General features: G+C 48.8%; 1 non-coding gene across 1 annotated transcript; it reads right to left on the bottom strand.

The window, feature by feature from the left end:
- Positions 1-14923: 14923 nt before the first annotated feature.
- TRNAK-UUU (transfer RNA lysine (anticodon UUU)) lies at positions 14924-14996 on the bottom strand. Its single transcript has one exon. It is a non-coding gene; the product is annotated as a tRNA-Lys (tRNA).
- Positions 14997-15304: the final 308 nt, after the last annotated feature.

Here is a 15304-nt window from a genome sequence, read left to right as displayed (position 1 = left end):
TGTGTGTGTGTCTGTGTGTGTCCCTGTGTGTGTGTCACTGTGTGTGTGTCACTGTGTGTGCGTGTCACTGTGTGTGTGTCACTGAGTGTGTCACTGTGTGTGTGTGTCACTGTGTGTGAGTCACTGTGTGTGTGTGTGTCACTGTGTGTGTCACTGTGTGTGTGTGTCACTGTGTGTGTCACTGTGTGTGTGTCACTGTGTGTGTGTGTCACTGTGTGTGTGTGTCACTGTGTGTGTCACTGTGTGTGTCACTGTGTGTGTGTGTCACTGAGTGTCACGTGTCACTGTGTGTGTGTGTGTGTGTTACTGTGTGTGTATGTCACTGTGTGTGTCACTGTGTGTGTCACTGTGTGTGTGTCACTGTGTGTGTGTCACTGAGTGTGTGTCACTGAGTGTGTGTGTCACTGAGTGTGTGTCACTGTGTGTGTGTGTCACTGTGAGTGTCACGTGTCACTGTGTGTGTATGTCACTGTGTGTGTCACTGTGTGTGTCACTGTGTGTGTGTCACTGTGTGTGTGTCACTGTGTGTGTCACTGTGTGTGTGTGTGTCACTGTGTGTGTGTCACTGTGTGTGTGTGTCCACTGTGTGTGTGTCACTGTGTGTGTGTGTCACTGTGTGTGTGTCACTGTGTGTGTGTGTCACTGAGTGTGTCACTGTGTGTGTCACTGTGTGTGTCTCTGTGTGTGTCACTGTGTGTGTCACTGAGTCTGTGTCACTGAGTGTGTGTCACTGACTGTGTCACTGTGTGTGTGTCACTGTGTGTGTCACTGTGTGTGTCTCTGTGTGTGTCTCTGTGTGTGTCACTGAGTGTGTGTCACTGTGTGTGTGGTCACTGAGTGTGTGTCACTGTGTTGTGTGTCACTGAGTGTGTGTCACTGTGTGTGTGTGTCACTGTGTGTGTGTCACTGTGTGTGTGTGTCACTGTGTGTGTGTCACTGTGTGTTGTGTCACTGTGTGTGTGGTCACTGTGTGTGTGTGTCACTGTGTGTGTGTCACTGTGTGTGTCACTGTGTGTGTGTCACTGTGTGTGTGTCACTGTGTGTGTGTCACTGAGTGTGTGTCACTGAGTGTGTGTCACTGTGTGTGTCACTGAGTGTGTGTCACTGTGTGTGTCACTGTGTGTGTGTCACTGAGTGTGTGTCACTGTGTGTGTGTCACTGTGTGTGTGTCACTGAGTGTGTCACTGAGTGTGTCACTGAGTGTGTGTCACTGTGTGTGTGTCACTGAGTGTGTGTCACTGTGTGTGTGTCACTGTGTGTGTGTCACTGTGTGTGTGTCACTGTGTGTGTGTCACTGAGTGTGTCACTGAGTGTGTGTCACTGTGTGTGTGTCACTGAGTGTGTGTCACTGTGTGTGTGTCACTGTGTGTGTGTCACTGAGTGTGTGTCACTGTGTGTGTGTCACTGTGTGTGTGTCACTGAGTGTGTGTCACTGAGTGTGTGTCACTGTGTGTGTGTCACTGTGTGTGTGTCACTGTGTGTGTGTCACTGTGTGTGTGTCACTGAGTGTGTGTCACTGAGTGTGTGTCACTGTGTGTGTGTCACTGAGTGTGTGTCACTGTGTGTGTGTCACTGTGTGTGTGTGTGTCACTGTGTGTGTGTCACTGTGTGTGTCACTGTGTGTGTGTGTCACTGTGTGTGTGTCACTGTGTGTGTGTCACTGAGTGTGTCACTGTGTGTGTGTCACTGTGTGTGTGTCACTGAGTGTGTCACTGTGTTGTGTGTGTGTGTGTCACTGTGTGTGTGTCACTGTGTGTGTGTCACTGTGTGTGTGTCACTGAGTGTGTGTCACTGTGTGTGTGTCACTGAGTGTGTGTGTGTGTGGTGTCACTGTGTGTGTGTCACTGTGTGTGTGTCACTGTGTGTGTGTCACTGTGTGTGTGTCACTGTGTGTGTGTCACTGAGTGTGTCACTGTGTGTGTGTCACTGTGTGTGTGTCACTGTGTGTGTGTCACTGAGTGTGTGTGTGTGTCACTGTGTGTGTGTCACTGTGTGTGTGTCACTGTGTGTGTGTCACTGTGTGTGTGTCACTGAGTGTGTGTCACTGTGTGTGTGTCACTGAGTGTGTGTGTGTGTGTCACTGTGTGTGTGTCACTGTGTGTGTGTCACTGTGTGTGTGTCACTGAGTGTGTGTCACTGTGTGTGTGTCACTGAGTGTGTGTCACTGTGTGTGTGTCACTGAGTGTGTGTCACTGTGTGTGTGTCACTGAGTGTGTGTCACTGTGTGTGTGTCACTGTGTGTGTGTCACTGAGTGTGTGTCACTGTGTGTGTGTCACTGAGTGTGTGTCACTGTGTGTGTGTGTCACTGTGTGTGTGTCACTGAGTGTGTGTCACTGAGTGTGTGTCACTGTGTGTGTGTCACTGTGTGTGTGTCACTGAGTGTGTGTCACTGTGTGTGTGTCACTGTGTGTGTGTCACTGAGTGTGTGTCACTGTGTGTGTGTCACTGTGTGTGTGTGTCACTGTGTGTGTGTGTCACTGTGTGTGTGTCACTGAGTGTGTGTCACTGTGTGTGTGTCACTGTGTGTGTGTCACTGAGTGTGTGTCACTGAGTGTGTGTCACTGTGTGTGTGTCACTGTGTGTGTCACTGTGTGTGTGTCACTGTGTGTGTGTCACTGAGTGTGTGTCACTGAGTGTGTGTCACTGTGTGTGTGTCACTGAGTGTGTGTCACTGAGTGTGTGTCACTGTGTGTGTGTCACTGAGTGTGTGTCACTGTGTGTGTGTCACTGTGTGTGTGTGTCACTGTGTGTGTGTGTCACTGTGTGTGTGTCACTGTGTGTGTGTCACTGTGTGTGTGTCACTGTGTGTGTGTCACTGTGTGTGTGTCACTGTGTGTGTCACTGTGTGTGTGTCACTGAGTGTGTGTGTCACTGTGTGTGTGTGTCACTGTGTGTGTGTCACTGTGTGTGTGTCACTGTGTGTGTCACTGTGTGTGTCACTGAGTGTGTGTCACTGTGTGTGTGTCACTGTGTGTGTGTCACTGTGTGTGTCACTGTGTGTGTGTCACTGTGTGTGTGTCACTGTGTGTGTGTGTCACTGTGTGTGTGTCACTGAGTGTGTGTCACTGTGTGTGTGTCACTGTGTGTGTGTGTCACTGTGTGTGTGTCACTGTGTGTGTCACTGTGTGTGTGTCACTGTGTGTGTGTGTCACTGAGTGTGTGTCACTGTGTGTGTGTCACTGTGTGTGTGTGTCACTGTGTGTGTGTCACTGTGTGTGTGTCACTGTGTGTGTCACTGTGTGTGTCACTGAGTGTGTGTCACTGTGTGTGTGTGTCACTGAGTGTGTGTCACTGTGTGTGTCACTGTGTGTGTGTGTCACTGTGTGTGTGTCACTGTGTGTGTGTGTCACTGTGTGTGTGTCACTGTGTGTGTGTCACTGTGTGTGTGTCACTGTGTGTGTGTGTCACTGTGTGTGTGTCACTGTGTGTGTGTGTCACTGTGTGTGTGTCACTGTGTGTGTGTCACTGTGTGTGTCACTGAGTGTGTGTGTCACTGTGTGTGTGTCACTGAGTGTGTGTCACTGTGTGTGTCACTGAGTGTGTGTCACTGTGTGTGTCACTGTGTGTGTGTCACTGTGTGTGTGTCACTGTGTGTGTGTCACTGTGTGTGTCACTGAGTGTGTGTGTCACTGTGTGTGTGTCACTGAGTGTGTGTCACTGTGTGTGTCACTGAGTGTGTGTCACTGTGTGTGTGTCACTGTGTGTGTGTCACTGTGTGTGTGTCACTGAGTGTGTCACTGTGTGTGTGTCACTGAGTGTGTGTCACTGTGTGTGTCACTGTGTGTGTGTCACTGTGTGTGTGTCACTGTGTGTGTGTCACTGTGTGTGTGTCACTGTGTGTGTCACTGAGTGTGTGTGTCACTGTGTGTGTGTCACTGAGTGTGTGTCACTGTGTGTGTCACTGTGTGTGTGTCACTGTGTGTGTGTCACTGTGTGTGTGTCACTGTGTGTGTGTCACTGTGTGTGTGTGTCACTGTGTGTGTGTCACTGTGTGTGTGTGTCACTGTGTGTGTGTCACTGTGTGTGTGTCACTGTGTGTGTGTCACTGTGTGTGTCACTGAGTGTGTGTGTCACTGTGTGTGTGTCACTGAGTGTGTGTCACTGTGTGTGTCACTGAGTGTGTGTCACTGTGTGTGTCACTGTGTGTGTGTCACTGTGTGTGTGTCACTGTGTGTGTGTCACTGTGTGTGTCACTGAGTGTGTGTGTCACTGTGTGTGTGTCACTGTGTGTGTCACTGTGTGTGTCACTGTGTGTGTGTGTCACTGTGTGTGTCACTGTGTGTGTGTCACTGTGTGTGTGTCACTGTGTGTGTGTGTCACTGTGTGTGTGTCACTGTGTGTGTGTGTCACTGTGTGTGTCACTGTGTGTGTCACTGTGTGTGTCACTGTGTGTGTGTGTCACTGTGTGTGTGTGTCACTGTGTGTGTCACTGTGTGTGTGTCACTGTGTGTGTGTCACTGTGTGTGTGTGTCACTGTGTGTGTGTCACTGTGTGTGTGTCACTGTGTGTGTGTCACTGAGTGTGTGTCACTGTGTGTGTGTCACTGTGTGTGTCACTGTGTGTGTGTGTCACTGTGTGTGTGTCACTGTGTGTGTGTCACTGTGTGTGTGTCACTGTGTGTGTCACTGTGTGTGTGTCACTGTGTGTGTCACTGTGTGTGTCACTGTGTGTGTGTGTCACTGTGTGTGTGTCACTGTGTGTGTGTCACTGTGTGTGTCACTGTGTGTGTGTCACTGTGTGTGTGTCACTGTGTGTGTGTCACTGTGTGTGTCACTGTGTGTGTCACTGTGTGTGTCACTGTGTGTGTGTCACTGTGTGTGTGTCACTGTGTGTGTCACTGTGTGTGTCACTGTGTGTGTGTCACTGTGTGTGTCACTGTGTGTGTGTGTCACTGTGTGTGTCACTGAGTGTGTCACTGTGTGTGTGTGTCACTGTGTGTGTGTGTGTGTGTCACTGTGTGTGTGTCACTGTGTGTGTGTCACTGTGTGTGTGTCACTGTGTGTGTGTCACTGAGTGTGTCACTGTGTGAGTGTGTGTCACTGTGTGTGTGTCACTGTGTGTGTGTCACTGTGTGTGTGTCACTGTGTGAGTGTGTGTCACTGTGTGTGTCACTGTGTGTGTGTGTGTCACTGTGTGTGTCACTGTGTGTGTCACTGTGTGTGTGTCACTGAGTGTGTCACTGTGTGAGTGTGTGTCACTGTGTGTGTGTCACTGTGTGTGTGTCACTGTGTGTGTGTGTCACTGTGTGTGTGTGTCACTGTGTGTGTGTCACTGTGTGAGTGTGTGTCACTGTGTGTGTCACTGTGTGTGTGTGTCACTGTGTGTGTCACTGTGTGTGTCACTGTGTGTGTGTCACTGAGTGTGTGTCACTGTGTGTGTGTCACTGTGTGTGTGTCACTGTGTGTGTCACTGTGTGTGTGTGTCACTGTGTGTGTGTGTGTCACTGTGTGTGTGTCACTGTGTGTGTGTCACTGTGTGTGTGTGTGTCACTGTGTGTGTGTGTGTCACTGTGTGTGTGTCACTGTGTGTGTGTCACTGTGTGTGTGTCACTGTGTGTGTGTCACTGTGTGTGTGTGTCACTGTGTGTGTGTCACTGTGTGTGTGTCACTGTGTGTGTCACTGTGTGTGTGTGTCACTGTGTGTGTGTGTCACTGTGTGTGTGTCACTGTGTGTGTCACTGTGTGTGTCACTGTGAGTGTGTCACTGTGTGTGTGTCACTGTGTGTGTGTGTCACTGTGTGTGTGTCACTGTGTGTGTGTCACTGTGTGTGTGTGTGTCACTGTGTGTGTGTGTGTGTCACTGTGTGTGTGTGTGTCACTGTGTGTGTGTCACTGTGTGTGTGTGTCACTGTGTGTGTGTCACTGTGTGTGTGTCACTGTGTGTGTCACTGTGTGTGTGTGTCACTGTGTGTGTGTGTCACTGTGTGTGTGTCACTGTGTGTGTCACTGTGTGTGTCACTGTGAGTGTGTCACTGTGTGTGTGTCACTGTGTGTGTGTGTCACTGTGTGTGTGTCACTGTGTGTGTGTCACTGTGTGTGTGTCACTGTGTGTGTGTGTCACTGTGTGTGTGAGTGTGTGTCACTGTGTGTGTGTCACTGTGTGTGTGAGTGTGTGTCACTGTGTGTGTGTCACTGTGTGTGTGAGTGTGTGTCACTGTGTGTGTGTCACTGTGTGTGTGTGTGTGTGTCACTGAGTGTGTGTCACTGTGTGTGTGTCACTGTGTGTGTGTCACTGAGTGTGTGAGTGTGTGTCACTGTGTGTGTGTCACTGTGTGTGTGTGTGTGTGTCACTGAGTGTGTGTCACTGTGTGTGTGTCACTGTGTGTGTGTCACTGTGTGTGTGAGTGTGTGTCACTGTGTGTGTGTCACTGTGTGTGTGAGTGTGTGTCACTGTGTGTGTGTCACTGTGTGTGTGTGTGTCACTGTGTGTGTGTCACTGTGTGTGTGAGTGTGTGTCACTGTGTGTGTGTCACTGTGTGTGTGTCACTGTGTGTGTGTGTCACTGTGTGTGTGTCACTGTGTGTGTGTCACTGTGTGTGTGTGTCACTGTGTGTGTGTCACTGTGTGTGTGTCACTGTGTGTGTCACTGTGTGTGTGTGTCACTGTGTGTGTGTCACTGTGTGTGTGTCACTGTGTGTGTCACTGTGTGTGTGTGTCACTGTGTGTGTGTCACGGTGTGTGTGTGTCACTGTGTGTGTGTCACTGTGTGTGTGTGTGTGTCACTGTGTGTGTGTCACTGTGTGTGTGTCACTGTGTGTGTCACTGTGTGTGTGTGTCACTGTGTGTGTGTCACTGTGTGTGTGTCACTGTGTGTGTCACTGTGTGTGTGTCACTGTGTGTGTGTCACTGTGTGTGTGTCACTGTGTGTGTGTGTCACTGTGTGTGTGTCACTGTGTGTGTGTGTGTGTCACTGTGTGTGTGTGTCACTGTGTGTGTGTCACTGTGTGTGTGTCACTGTGTGTGTGTGTCACTGTGAGTGTGTCACTGTGTGTGTGTGTGTCACTGTGTGTGTGTGTGTCACTGTGTGTGTGTGTGTCACTGTGTGTGTGTCACTGTGTGTGTGTGTCACTGTGTGTGTGTCACTGTGTGTGTGTCACTGTGTGTGTGTCACTGTGTGTGTCACTGTGTGTGTGTCACTGTGTGTGTCACTGTGTGTGTGTGTCACTGTGTGTGTGTGTCACTGTGTGTGTGTGTCACTGTGTGTGTGTCACTGTGTGTGTCACTGTGAGTGTGTCACTGTGTGTGTGTCACTGTGTGTGTGTCACTGTGTGTGTGTCACTGTGTGTGTGTGTCACTGTGTGTGTGTGTCACTGTGTGTGTGTCACTGAGTGTGTGTCACTGTGTGTGTGTCACTGTGTGTGTGTGTCACTGTGTGTGTGTCACTGTGTGTGTGTCACTGTGTGTGTCACTGTGTGTGTGTGTCACTGTGTGTGTGTGTCACTGTGTGTGTGTCACTGTGTGTGTGTGTCACTGTGTGTGTGTCACTGTGTGTGTGTGTGTGTCACTGTGTGTGTGTCACTGTGTGTGTGTCACTGTGTGTGTGTCACTGTGTGTGTGTCACTGTGTGTGTGTCACTGTGTGTGTGTCACTGTGTGTGTCACTGTGTGTGTGTGTCACTGTGTGTGTGTCACTGTGTGTGTGTGTCACTGTGTGTGTGTCACTGTGTGTGTGTGTGTGTCACTGTGTGTGTGTCACTGTGTGTGTGTGTCACTGTGTGTGTGTCACTGTGTGTGTGTGTGTGTCACTGTGAGTGTGTCACTGTGTGTGTGTGTGTCACTGTGTGTGTGTGTGTCACTGTGTGTGTGTGTGTCACTGTGTGTGTGTCACTGTGTGTGTGTGTGTCACTGTGTGTGTGTCACTGTGTGTGTGTCACTGTGTGTGTCACTGTGTGTGTGTCACTGTGTGTGTCACTGTGTGTGTGTGTCACTGTGTGTGTGTGTCACTGTGTGTGTGTGTCACTGTGTGTGTGTCACTGTGTGTGTCACTGTGTGTGTCACTGTGAGTGTGTCACTGTGTGTGTCACTGTGTGTGTCACTGTGTGTGTGTCACTGTGTGTGTCACTGTGTGTGTCACTGTGTGTGTGTCACTGTGTGTGTGTCACTGTGTGTGTGTGTGTGTCACTGTGTGTGTGTCACTGTGTGTGTGTGTCACTGTGTGTGTGTCACTGTGTGTGTGTCACTGTGTGTGTGTGTGTGTCACTGTGTGTGTGTCACTGTGTGTGTGTCACTGTGTGTGTGTGTGTGTCACTGTGTGTGTGTCACTGTGTGTGTGTGTCACTGTGTGTGTGTCACTGTGTGTGTGTCACTGTGTGTGTGTGTGTGTCACTGTGTGTGTGTCACTGTGTGTGTGTGTCACTGTGTGTGTGTCACTGTGTGTGTGTCACTGTGTGTGTGTGTGTGTCACTGTGTGTGTGTCACTGTGTGTGTCACTGTGTGTGTGTCACTGTGTGTGTCACTGTGTGTGTGTGTCACTGTGTGTGTGTGTCACTGTGTGTGTGTCACTGTGTGTGTGTCACTGAGTGTGTGTCACTGTGTGTGTCACTGTGTGTGTGTCACTGAGTGTGTGTCACTGTGTGTGTCACTGTGTGTGTGTCACTGTGTGTGTCACTGTGTGTGTGTCACTGTGTGTGTGTCACTGTGTGTGTGTCACTGTGTGTGTCACTGTGTGTGTGTCACTGTGTGTGTGTGTCACTGTGTGTGTGTCACTGTGTGTGTGTGTGTCACTGTGTGTGTGTGTCACTGTGTGTGTCACTGTGTGTGTGTCACTGTGTGTGTGTCACTGTGTGTGTGTGTCACTGTGTGTGTGTCACTGTGTGTGTGTCACTGTGTGTGTGTCACTGTGTGTGTGTGTGTGTGTCACTGTGTGTGTGTGTCACTGTGTGTGTCACTGTGTGTGTGTGTCACTGTGTGTGTGTCACTGTGTGTGTGTGTGTGTCACTGTGTGTGTGTGTCACTGTGTGTGTCACTGTGTGTGTGTGTCACTGTGTGTGTGTGTCACTGTGTGTGTCACTGTGTGTGTGTGTCACTGTGTGTGTGTGTGTGTCACTGTGTGTGTGTGTCACTGTGTGTGTGTCACTGTGTGTGTGTGTCACTGTGTGTGTCACTGTGTGTGTGTGTCACTGTGTGTGTGTGTGTGTCACTGTGTGTGTGTGTCACTGTGTGTGTGTCACTGTGTGTGTGTCACTGTGTGTGTGTGTCACTGTGTGTGTGTCACTGTGTGTGTGTCACTGTGTGTGTGTGTGTGTCACTGTGTGTGTGTGTCACTGTGTGTGTCACTGTGTGTGTCACTGTGTGTGTGTCACTGTGTGTGTGTGTGTGTCACTGTGTGTGTGTGTCACTGTGTGTGTCACTGTGTGTGTGTGTCACTGTGTGTGTGTGTGTGTCACTGTGTGTGTGTGTCACTGTGTGTGTCACTGTGTGTGTGTGTCACTGTGTGTGTGTGTGTGTCACTGTGTGTGTGTGTCACTGTGTGTGTGTCACTGAGTGTGTGTCACTGTGTGTGTGTCACTGTGTGTGTGTCACTGTGTGTGTGTGTCACTGTGTGTGTCACTGAGTGTGTGTCACTGTGTGTGTGTGTCACTGTGAGTGTGTCACTGTGTGTGTGTGTGTCACTGTGTGTGTCACTGTGTGTGTGTGTCACTGTGTGTGTGTCACTGAGTGTGTGTCACTGTGTGTGTGTCACTGTGTGTGTGTCACTGTGTGTGTGTCACTGAGTGTGTGTCACTGTGTGTGTGTGTCACTGTGAGTGTGTCACTGTGTGTGTGTCACTGAGTGTGTGTCACTGTGTGTGTGTGTCACTGAGTGTGTGTCACTGTGTGTGTGTCACTGTGTGTGTGTCACTGTGTGTGTGTCACTGAGTGTGTGTCACTGTGTGTGTGTGTCACTGAGTGTGTGTCACTGTGTGTGTGTCACTGTGTGTGTGTGTGTCACTGTGAGTGTGTCACTGTGTGTGTGTGTCACTGTGTGTGTGTCACTGTGTGTGTGTCACTGTGTGTGTGTCACTGTGTGTGTGTCACTGAGTGTGTGTCACTGTGTGTGTGTCACTGTGTGTGTGTGTCACTGTGTGTGTGTCACTGTGTGTGTGTGTCACTGTGTGTGTGTGTCACTGTGTGTGTGTCACTGTGTGTGTGTCACTGTGTGTGTGTGTCACTGTGTGTGTGTCACTGTGTGTGTGTCACTGTGTGTGTGTCACTGTGTGTGTGTCACTGTGTGTGTGTGTCACTGTGTGTGTGTCACTGTGTGTGTGTCACTGTGTGTGTGTCACTGTGTGTGTGTGTCACTGTGTGTGTGTCACTGTGTGTGTGTCTGTGTGTCACTGTGTGTGTGTGTCACTGTGTGTGTGTGTGTGTCACTGTGTGTGTGTGTGTGTCACTGTGTGTGTGTCACTGTGTGTGTGTCACTGTGTGTGTGTGTGTGTCACTGTGTGTGTGTCACTGTGTGTGTGTCACTGTGTGTGTGTCACTGTGTGTGTGTCACTGTGTGTGTGTGTGTGTCACTGTGTGTGTGTCACTGTGTGTGTGTCACTGAGTGTGTCTCGCCTGTTCTCCCACGTCCCCTCCGATGCGCGCCTCCAGCACCGCCATGACAGCCGCTCTCCCCCTCTAGCCCCGCCCCTCGCTCCCCCTGTAGCCCCGCCCCTCGCTCCCTCTAGCCCCGCCCCTCGCTCCCTCTAGCCCCGCCCCTCACTCCCTCTAGCCCCGCCCCTCGCTCCCTCTAGCCCCGCCCCTCACTCCCTCTTTAGCCCCTCCCCTCACTCCCCCTCTAGCCCCTCCCCTCGCTCCCTCTAGCCCCGCCCCTCACCCCCTTCTCTAGCCCCTCACTCCCTCTAGCCCCGCCCCTCACTCCCTCTCCAGCCCCTCCCCTCACTTTCCCTCTAGCCCCTCCCCTCGCTCCCTCTAGCCCCGCCCCTCATTCCCCCCTCTAGCCCCTCCCCTCACTCCCTCTCTAGCCCCTCCCCTCACTCCCTCTCTAGCCCCTCCCCTCACTCCCCCTCTAGCCTCTCCCCTCACCCCATAACCCCGCCCCTCACTCCCTCTAGCCCCGCCCCTCACCCCCTTTAGCTCCGCCCCTCACTCCCTTTAGCCCCGCCCCTCATTCCCCCTCTAGCCCCTCCCCTCACTCCCTCTCTAGCCCCTCCCCTCACTCCCCCTCTAGCCTCTCCCCTCACCCCATAACCCCGCCCCTAACTCCCTCTAGCCCCGCCCCTCATCCCTTTAGCTCCGCCCCTCACTCCCTTTAGCCCCGCCCCTCATTCCCCCTCTAGCCCCTCCCCTCACTCCCCCTCTAGCCCCTCCTCTCTCCCCCTCTAGCCCCGCCCCTCGCTCCCTCTAGCCCCTCCCCTTACTCCCTCTCTAACCCCTCCCCTCACCCCCCTCTAACCCCTCCCCTCACCCCCCTCTAACCCCTCCCCTCATCCCCCCTCTAGCCCCTCCCCTCATCCCCCTCTAACCCCTCCCCTCACCCCCCTCTAACCCCTCCCCTCACCCCCCTCTAACCCCTCCCCTCACCCCCCTCTAACCCCTCCCCTCACCCCCCTCTAACCCCTCCCCTCACCCCCCTCTAACCCCTCCCCTCACCCCCCTCTAACCCCTCCCCTCATCCCCCTCTAACCCCTCCCCTCACCCCCCTCTAACCCCTCCCCTCACCCCCCTCTAACCCCTCCCCTCACCCCCCTCTAACCCCTCCCCTCACCCCCCTCTAACCCCTCCCCTCACCCCCCTCAACACCTCCCCTCACCCCCCTCTAACCCCTCCCCTCACCCCCCTCTAACCCCTCCCCTCACCCCCCTCTAACCCCTCCCCTCACCCCCCTCTAACCCCTCCCCTCACCCCCCTCTAACCCCTCCCCTCACCCCCCTCTAACCCCTCCCCTCACCCCCCTCAACACCTCCCCTCACCCCCCTCTAACCCCTCCCCTCACCCCCCTCAACACCTCCCCCCTACCCAAGATGGCCGCCGCTCTGGGCCTGTCTTGGTGACGTCACGCGGCGACTGCCACCTCACTGCAGGGAGTGCGTTTTTTTGGGGGTGGCAGGTAGACGGTAGATTCTTCCGGAAGACGTCTTCCAGAAGAAGAAGAGGGGATTCATCTCCTTGGTTATTTCGGTAAAGTCGTCACGTAGAAGGGAAGTAATAAAATAATAAAAATAAAACTTAATAAATAAAATATTTTATTTTATTATGTTAAAACATAATAAATACAATATTTTACTTATTGTTTTATTTTTATTATTTTATTACTTCCCTTCGACGTGACGACTTTACCGAAAGAACCAAGAAGATGAATCCCTGCAGTCACGAAAGCTTTAAATCGGAAAGAAGAGGGGAGTTTCAAGTTATTTTTATTGATCTTCCGATACAGGAAGGATCTTCCGGAAGAGTTCCGATTTATCAATAACGATTATGATTGTTTCGATGTAAAGCTTTCGTGACTGCAGGGATTCATCTTCTTGGTTCTTTCGGTAAAGTCATCACGTAGAAGGGAAATAATAAAATAATCAAATAAAGCATTATAAAATAATACAAAACATAATAAAATAATGATAATATCCCATTTTTAAATAATAAAAATAAAACATAATTAAATAATAAATAAAAAATTTTTTTATTTCGATGTAAAGCTTTCGTGACTGCAGGAATTCATCTTCTTGGTTCTTTCGGTAAAGTCGTCACGTAGAAGGGAAATAATAAAATAATTAAAATATAAAACATAAAATTCTCACGACGTTTCAAATGCAACACACGCAATCGTCATCAGGTGTGAATTCCACAGCAATAAAATGTTCTTCTTGTGGATTTCACACCTGATGATGATTGTTGTGGATGTCACACCTGATGATGATTGTTGTGGATGTCACACCTGATGATGATTGTTGTGGATGTCACACCTGATGATGATTGTTGTGGATGTCACACCTGATGATGATTGTTGTGGATGTCACACCTGATGATGATTGTTGTGGATGTCACACCTGATGATGATTGTTGTGGATGTCACACCTGATGATGATTGTTGTGGATGTCACACCTGATGATGATTGTTGTGGATGTCACACCTGATGATGATTGTTGTGGATGTCACACCTGATGATGATTGTTGTGGATGTCACACCTGATGATGATTGTTGTGGATGTCACACCTGATGATGATTGTTGTGGATGTCACACCTGATGATGATTGTTGTGGATGTCACACCTGATGATGATTGTTGTGGATGTCACACCTGATGATGATTGTTGTGGATGTCACACCTGATGATGATTGTTGTGGATGTCACACCTGATGATGATTGTTGTGGATGTCACACCTGATGATGATTGTTGTGGATGTCACACCTGATGATGATTGTTGTGGATGTCACACCTGATGATGATTGTTGTGGATGTCACACCTGATGATGATTGTTGTGGATGTCACACCTGATGATGATTGTTGTGGATGTCACACCTGATGATGATTGTTGTGGATGTCACACCTGATGATGATTGTTGTGGATGTCACACCTGATGATGATTGTTGTGGATGTCACACCTGATGATGATTGTTGTGGATGTCACACCTGATGATGATTGTTGTGGATGTCACACCTGATGATGATTGTTGTGGATGTCACACCTGATGATGATTGTTGTGGATGTCACACCTGATGATGGCTGCTTGTGTTGCAGTCGAAACGTCGTGAGAATTGTTATTGTTTAATGTTAATATTATTTCATTATTTCCCTTCTACGTGACTTTACCGAAAGAACCAAGCAGATGATTATGATTGTTGTGAATCTCAGCAAAACATTGTATTAGAGAGAAACAAATTACAACGTTAATTTAAAGGTTTTAGAGACATTAAAAATAAATTGACATTGATTAAAAGGAGCGATTTTTGCATCGTCAGATTCCTCCGGTATCAGTCACGATCACGATTGTAGTGAATCTATACGAAATATTGCAATAGAGAAAAAAGTTGCTAACATTAATGTAAACGTTTTATGTATATACATAAACACGTGAAACATATATTCGAGTATTAATAACGAGTATGATTGCAGTGTGTCTTAGCAAAACATTGTAATCGAGACAAAATGTTAATAACGTTATTTTCAACGTTATTTTTAATATATAGACACGTAAAAAATATACTTCAGTATTAAAGACTATTTTTTGCAGGAGATATAAAAAAAATTGTCAAAACAATTACAACGTTCATTTAATCGTTATTTATTTATAGACACGTGAGAAAAAATAGTGACGTTGAAATGTTTACAAAAATAAAATTTAAATAAAAATAACGGGGAATACCTGAATAGAAAAAATAGTGACATTGAAATGTTCACAAAAATAAGATTTTAATAAAAATAATGGGGAACGCACGAACGGAAAAAATAGTGACGTTAAAATGTTTACAAAAATAAAATGTAAATACAAATAATGGGGAACGCACGAACGGAAAAAATAGTGACGTTAAAATGTTTACAAAAATAAAATGTAAATACAAATAATGGGGAACGCACGAACGGAAAAAATAGTGACGTTAAAATGTTTACAAAAATAAAATGTAAATACAAATAATGGGGAACGCCCGAACAGAAAAAATAGTGACGTTAAATGTTTACAAAAATAACATTTAAATAAAAAAATGGGGAACGCTCGAACAGAAAAAATAGTGACGTTAAAATGTTTACACAAATAAAATAAAAATAATGGGGAACGGCCGAACAGACAAAATAGTGACGTTAAAATGTTTTAAAAAAATAAAATGTAAATAAAAATAGTGACATTGAAATTTTCACAAAAATAAAATTTTAATAAAAATAGTGACATTGAAATTTTCACAAAAATAAAATTTTAATAAAAATAACGGTGAACGGCCGAACAACAAAAATAGTGACGTTGAAATGTTTACAAAAATAAAATGTAAAAAATAATGGGAACGCCCGAACAGGGACTTGAACCCTGGACCCTCAGATTAAAAGTCTGATGCTCTACCGACTGAGCTATCCGGGCCCACGACGGCCCGAGGTGTCCCTACGCCTCTTATCTCCAACTCGGCCAACCCACTCTCCCCGCTTCACGTGTCCTGGGGAAGGGCTGTTTGCCCGAAACGTCTAGGCACGTGGACACATAGAGGCACACACACACACAAAGCTCCTCCAGGTAGCCTCTGGCAGGACTGTAGGGGCAAGTGCTGTTTGTAGCGAGCATCGTCTATGAAGGGGGGAGAGGGGGGAGGAGAGAGAGTTGGGGGGAGGGGCTTAAAACCGAAGTGGCGCGTGGGCGAGCGTGGAGTGGGCGGGGCTTCAAACGGAAGTGAC

The sequence above is a fragment of the Lampetra planeri genome, unplaced genomic scaffold, assembly GCF_965212315.1.
Source record: "Lampetra planeri unplaced genomic scaffold, kcLamPlan1.2.h2 scaffold_2030, whole genome shotgun sequence".
Taxonomy (NCBI): domain Eukaryota; kingdom Metazoa; phylum Chordata; class Hyperoartia; order Petromyzontiformes; family Petromyzontidae; genus Lampetra; species Lampetra planeri.
This window is presented reverse-complemented; position numbering and strand designations above follow the sequence as displayed.